This window comes from Penaeus japonicus, unplaced genomic scaffold (assembly GCF_977035675.1).
Source record: "Penaeus japonicus unplaced genomic scaffold, GWHDUDI00000001_assembly GWHDUDI00000018, whole genome shotgun sequence".
Classification (NCBI taxonomy): domain Eukaryota; kingdom Metazoa; phylum Arthropoda; class Malacostraca; order Decapoda; family Penaeidae; genus Penaeus; species Penaeus japonicus.
The window spans coordinates 28684076-28691575 of record NW_028234420.1 but is presented as its reverse complement, the minus strand read 5'-3'; the positions used below and the strand labels follow the sequence as shown (position 1 = coordinate 28691575).

Here is a 7500-nt window from a genome sequence, read left to right as displayed (position 1 = left end):
CCCCCCCACCCCCTCCACTTACCCTTAGCCCCTCCCCCCCACTTACCCTTAGCCCCTCCTCTCCCCCTTGTTCCTTTCCTTACTCCCTCTCCACCCACCCCCTCTGTACCCTTATCCTCTTTCCCTCCCCCCTCTCACCCTTTCACCCCTCTTCCCCTCCCATCCACCTTAATTGATGCAGTAAGTTGTATTTATATCTCTGTCTAAGTTAATTAGCACGGAACGATGGATGTAGAGGGGGAATATGTTCAGTAACAAGGCTAGATTTATGCTAGATGTACACTATAAAGTATGTGTACGCATTTATATCCATTGTGTATTGTGTAGTCTCACCATACAGTAGTTTGGATCTTGAAGGATTTGTTGATTGTGTAAATATGTTGTTCTTTATTTCAGAGATATATTGATAGTTATGATGGGTATATGCGTATAGTTTTGTTTATAAATATGTTTAAGGTGTTTGTGGTCAACTCTGACAAGGGTGACATACTTGTCATAAAGAAATTATCAGCCTATCAATCTAAAAAATATAAAATTCAGCATATTCTTAAGAAAATGCTGCTATTAATTTTAGATATATGTATCTATTGAGCTGATTTTTTTTTCTTTCTTTCTTTTTTTGTATATATACTATTATTCATTGTTTCTAGAAATGTGCTCTGGTGACTTAAAAAGTATGCTATTATTCATGTTGTTAAATTCCTGCTAAACATCTTAGGAATATGCTGCTCTTTTTTTAAGATATGTGATCTTACTGTACTAGGTTATATGCTATTACTACACCAGGATATATGTTGTTACTACACCAGGATACATGTTGTTATTTATCACTGTTTTACGACATTTTATTCCGTAAGTTTTCTATTTTAGAGATATAACACTATTTATGGAGCATATTCCCATTCACTTTGACACTTATACACAGAAATATGACATAGAATACCAAGTAAATATACTGAAATCAGTCTTGATAAATAAACAAAGTGTGGCCTTCCTTGACCTGACCTCCCAAGGGGCACAGACAAGGGTCAACAACATCCCATATATCATGTTGCTCAGTCGACTCGAGGCTGCCGTTGTCAACTAACTTCACCATCTATCACTGGCCTGATAACTGGCCTTCTGGAAGCGGAGTGTAACGGGTCTGTGTTATTTCGAAAATAAACAAATATGTTGATTTTATTTCTTGGTCTTGTATGTAGAGTTATTTCTTTAAAAATAGTTTGAGGGTCTGTTTGCTTTTTTCTCTCTTTCTTTCTCATTCTCTCTCCCTCTCTCTCTCGCTCTATCTCTCTCTCTCTCTCTCTCTCTCTCTCTCTCTATCTATCTATCTATCTATCGCTCTCCCTCCCTACCCCCTCTCTCTCTTCCTCTCCCTCTCCCTCCCTCCCTCCCTCCTTCTCTCTCTCTCTCCTTCTCTCTCTCTCTCTCTCTCTCTGTAAGTCTGTCAGAATGTAACATGATGCAAAGTATTTCGTCTCATGCAGTCTCCCAGAGTTGATTTTGGAATTATTATTGACTGGTTATGTGAAAAAAACATGAAGAAGAAGAAGCAAAGAATAAGGAGGGGAAGAAGGAGAAGGAGGAAGAAGGAGAAGAAGAAGAGAAGGAGGAGGAGAAGAAAAGAAGATTAGGAGGAGGAGCAAAAGAAAGAAGTAGATTAAGAAGTAGGTGCCGAGGAGGTGCATGAACAAGGAGGAGGAGCAGGAGAATAATAATAATAAGAGTAAGAGGAAGAGAAGAAGAAAACGAAGAAGAAGACTAAGAAGAAATATAATCCCAATTCCTCCCACTTAGATTTATAAGTCATTTTCTCCCTTGTAAGATATCGTTTTGGAAAGAATTTAGCTGCCCTGACCTGAAGATGAGCCAAGGACTTTCTCTCTCTCTCTCTCTCTCTCTCTCTCTCTCTCTCTCTCTCTCTCTCTCTCTCTCTCTCTCTCTCTCTCTCTCTCTCTCTCTCTCTCTCTCTCTCTCCCATTCTTTCTTTCTCTCTTCGTTCACTTTCTCTTTTTTTTCATTCTCTCTCTCTCTCTCTCTCTCTCTCTCTCTCTCTCTCTCTCTCCCTTTCTTTCTTTCTCTCTTTCGTTCACTTTCTCTTTTTTTCATTCTCTCTCTCTCTCTCTCTCTCTCTCCTCCTTCATCATCTTCCTTCGCACTCCTCCTTCTTCATTCTTGTCCTTCTACATTTTCCTGGTCAGATTTCATGTGTTTCCCCTCCTTTTCACCCCCTCCCTACACCTTCCCTTATACCACGCTTCCTTCTCCTCCGTTCTCTTCTCTTCCTTCTTTTCCTCCCCTCTTCATTTTCCTTATACCACCTGTTCTCTTCTTTTTTAAAAATTCGTCCTCCTCTTCTCCCTCTCCCTTCTCCTTTTCTTCCTCCTCCTCTTCATCCTACTCTTCCTCCTCCTCCCCTTCCTCCTTCTCCTTCTCTTCCCCCTCCTCTTGCTCCTCTTCATCCTTCACCCCCGCCCCGTTTTCTACCTTCTCTTCTTCTTCCTCCTCCTCTCCTTCTCCCTTCTCCTCCCCCTCCTCCTTCTTCTTCTCTTCCTCCTTCTCTTCTTTTTCCTCCCTTTCCCTTTTTTCTTTTCCCCACCTCCCCCTTCTCCCCCTCCTCCTCCTTCCCCCTCTACGCTTCCTTCCCCTCCCCTTTCTCCTTCTCTTCCTCCTACTCCCTTTCCTTCTTCTCCTCCTTCTCTCCCTGCCCCTCCTCCTTCTCCTCCTCCTCCGTCTCCTCTCCCTGTCCCTTCTCCTCTTCTTCTTCTTCTTCCTCCTCCTCCTCCTCCTCCTCCTCCTCCTCCTCCTCCTCCTCCTCCTCCTCCTCCTCCTCCTCCTCCTCCTCCTCCTCCTCCTCTCCACTTCCTCCTGCCAAGTTCCCCTTCTTATGTAAAAGCTCCCTTGAGACGATAAAGCTCATTCCTCAAGCCTTAGCCCTTCACGTTCTTCGTTATCTTGACGAACAGAGGGTCGAGTGATAAAGACATTTGATTATAAAACAAACGAATAAACAAAAGAAAAAGAAAAGGAATTAAGGAGTAGGTTTCGTTATAAGGTATGTAGAAAGTTGTTTGTAAATGTGAGTGTAAATGTAAAAGAGTAATTTATTTTAGGTTAATGACCTATGAAAAGTTTGTGTCTAAAATAACTACTTATTATGTAACTAACTTAAGATAAGCTTTCTTATTCAGAACTGAAAAAAATGTTTTATGTAAATGATATCCCGAAAAATATGTAAAAACAAACAACAACAATATATCGAGTTATATCAATAATATATAACGAAAAGGCTGTTGAAAGTAAATTAATGTGATATTACCGTGTTACTGGCCTTGTGTTGTTGTTGCACTGGAGAACAATCTATCTTGAGGTTCCTCCGTTAGGTAGGCGGGAGCGAACGCGGATTTGGAAATGGCAGGCTCTCTCTCTCTCTCATATTCTCTCTCTCTCTCTCTCTCTCTCTCTCTCTCACTCTCTCTCTCTCACTCTCTCTTTCTCTTTCTCTCTTTCTTTCACTTTTTCTTTATTTGTTTCTCTGTCTCTCTCTCTCTCTCGCTATATATATATATATATATATATATATATATATATATATATATATATATATATATATATATATATATATCTTTCTCTCTCTCTCTCTCTCTCTCTCTCTCTCTTTCTCTTTCTTTCCCATGTTCTTTCTCTTTCTCTTTACCTCTCTCTATCTATCTATCTATCTCTATCTATCTATCTTTCTTTCACATTTTTTTCTTTCTCTCTTTCTTTCACTTTTTTTCTCTCTCTCTTTCTTTCCCTTTTTCATCTCTCTCCCTCTCCTCCCATCTCTCTTTCTCTCACATTCCTTTCCATCTCCCCTCCCTCCCTCCCTCCAACACCCCCCCCCACGCCCCCTCTCCCTGAACACGACCTCATAACCTCGAGAGACGATCCATCTTGAGGTTCCTCCGTCAAGAGCGCCTCGGCCGACGTCGAGCTCCGTCCCGGCGGATCCCGATCGACTCTTTGTTTCAATGGAGGGCGACGGTCGACCTCCTGCGCTTATTTGGGACGGCGTGTTGTCTCTGCTGGAAGGCTGGAAGGTTGCGAGGCAGGCGATGAAGCTTTTCATGCTGATTTAGGCGAGATATGGCTTGATCTTGGTTGGGTGTAGGTACGCGCAAACATACTTGCAGATGTATTCACAGACGCACGCGCGCGCGCGCATACTCACACACACACACACTTATATCATACAGTCACATACGCGGCAACGCATATGCACATAATTACATACATTCACATACACACATATACATCCAAGCTTCTATATGAATAATGAGTATATACATATTTACATATATGTATGAATGTATATATATATATATATATATATATATATATATATATATATATATATATATATATATATATATATATATATATATATACACATATATATACATATATGTAAATATGTACAACCACACACACACACACATACACACACATGTATACATACATACATACATACATACATACATATTGTAAGGTATACATCTGTCATGAGGAGCCCGAGATATCGTACCCACAGTTCGTGAGGCGAATTAGAGCCACTTGTGAGGTAGGAAAAGGCTTAGGGACCAGTATTGAAGGGACCCGTTCACTCCTCAAAGTCTACGAATCTCAGAGAGTCGTAAGAAAGTGGTAGCGGGCATAACTCCCTGAGATCCCATCAATATCTATTCGTGGGTGTACCATGAGCTGAGTCACTCTTTAAAAGGTTTTTATGTCTCGGCCTAATAATAAAAGCAATAAAACAAAAAATGCAAAGAATAAAACGGGACGTCACTATAATAAAATAAAAGGGCAACGTAAAGACAAATGAGTGAGCAGAAGGCGCCAAGAAAACTGAAACGGTACAGCAAATGTACCGTCGTGGCAAAAGGCCTTACGTAAGTAAAATATTACGGTAAGACGTAAAAACAAGCAAAAAAAAAAAAAAAAAGACTAAAATTCAAAGTGGCAGTACTAATAGTGACCTCACGAATAAAAAGAGATGATAAAACACCCTGAAGGGATCAAGCAACACGAAGTCCTGAGGGAACTTCGAGCAATCAAAAACATAAACTAAAACTAGATGAATAAAAACAATAGACAACGTCCAGCAAATGTAACCTAGGCAAGTAATGTAAGAGGACTCGGTACAACCTTATTTCAGGTCTCGTCTGTAGCTGCAATAATCCAAAGGGTTTCAAGCACAAGCAAAAGTCCAGATAGTACTCGTTTATTTGTGTCAGAGCGGGTGTTTATATACCCCTCATAGTGACGTCACAACATAGAGGTTATAATACGTTACAAAAGTACAAATAATTAAAATCAATATAAATTAAAAACATCATTCTATACATAAAAGGAAACCAATGGCGAAGTAAAACATTTTAAACAATTAATATAAAAGAAATAAAAACGGGACACCCACAAGCATGACGTCACAGACGTCCGTAAAATAAAGAAATAAGTGCCAAATTCAATTATATAAAATTCAATATTAATAATAATTGAAAAGGAATAAATTTAACTATATATTGATAAGTAAATAAACATAAAATAAGCTACCGAGTAAAAATCAGTATAAAAAGAACGATCAAATAATTCCTTCAGAAAAAGTCGAATTATTTGATGCTATTAAAGTTCTAATTCAAAATAATATTCATAAGATACAAATAATAAAAATGATTAATAAAACATCGGCAAGAACTGTATATAAGCGATACTGACAATTAAAATAATCGTAAACATACAGAAAACTAAAAAGGGGTAACTCAATAAAACAAACAAAATAAATATATTAAGAAAAATCTCGTGTGAGGGGAGCACAGTCTGGACAACCCTCTGGATTCGTTCCTTCCTGCTTCATCAAGATATGTCATGGAAGTTTGATGAACCTCCACAATATATATATACTTACATGTATATATATATATATATATATATATATATATATATATATATATACATATATATATATATATATATATATATATATATATATATATATATATACATACATATAATATATATATATATATATATTATATATTATATATTATATATATACATTACATACATATATATATATATATATATATATATATATTATATATATATTTCTCTTTTTTTTGCCAGCACATTTTCCGATGAAAAAGAAAGAACGTCAGTCCTGCCCAGACTTCCAGCAACCCGCAACCACGTCGGAATTAACAGTCAGGTTAAAAGTAACGAACAAGATCATAGAGTTATTTCGGTTAAATCCAGTTATCTCATTACCATAACTTATTAATCAATGGAGTCCAATGAAGCTTTATCATTTTTAAGGTGTGTATTTTTTTTCTCTCCTTTGTTCACAAGACTCCTAATTAATCAACGACTGAAATCTGATAACTTTATTATTGAATGATAGAGCTTTGGAAGTTATAATTAGTGCATGGTCTTACTTTTAAAATGTTAAATTGATTTGGTCTGGTTCATCACTCTTCTCTTTTCTCGCCTATTCTGTGGAGGTTATATATTCACGTTGTTTCTTTTCACACACTCACTCATAAAAACGCACTTGCACACACAAACACATACAAATACACTCACACTCACATACACAAACACTCACATACACACACACACACACACACCCACACGCACACAAACGTACACACACGCACGCCCATGATATCCACAATCTTCCTCTCTCTCTCTCTCTTTCTCTCTCCCTCTTACGGGATTAGAATATACGGCTGATTGAAATAAAGGTTCTTCCGTATTGAGATTTATCACTGAAGTGCTTCGTGAATCATGAGTTAATTCATATTGATGTGACGCGCCCCTCTGCCAGAACACAGCGGCGTGGACGGTAGTTGTAGTGTTGGCATTGACACTAGCTTTGCGCTGAGCTCTGGGGGATTACGTGCATTGTTGTGCTGAACTGGGAAATTCGGCGAGCTGTTATGCGAATCATCTATACGTATTTGTAAATAGACAGGAACTCATATATGCACATGGATGAAAACACATGCATACATACATACACATACAGGCAAATGAAATATATACACACAATACACAAACAAACACTATTCTTAGTGCTCATATACGTTTATATATACTGATGTACAGAATGTTTCATACAACATTCACATACATAAACACACACATAAACGTAACGTATTCTCTAAAGCACAAGCATGCAATACAGGATCTCGCAATTACGCCTGAAGGCTGTCCTATTTAGACATAAGGCGGGGCCCTTTGCTACACGCCCTTCTCTAAGTGGGTATCCTGACATCAATTGTGATGGATGCCCCTGACATCAATCGTGGTCCATCACAGGGGCACGAACGGTCAATCTTAGAGGCAAGCAAATACCCACTGAGTCACAGTTTCTAAGTGGGCACACATGTCATAGGAGTCATACCCCTTGACTGACAACTGGAGGAGTCTTTGCTCACGCCTTCCCCCTCCTCCCCT

At 38.5% G+C, this 7500-nt stretch overlaps 1 protein-coding gene across 1 annotated transcript in view; it reads left to right on the top strand.

The window, feature by feature from the left end:
- LOC122249228 (uncharacterized) overlaps positions 1-7500 on the top strand; it is a 50478-nt gene that overhangs the window by 24296 nt on the left and 18682 nt on the right. The gene's annotated exons all lie outside the window — the stretch shown is intronic.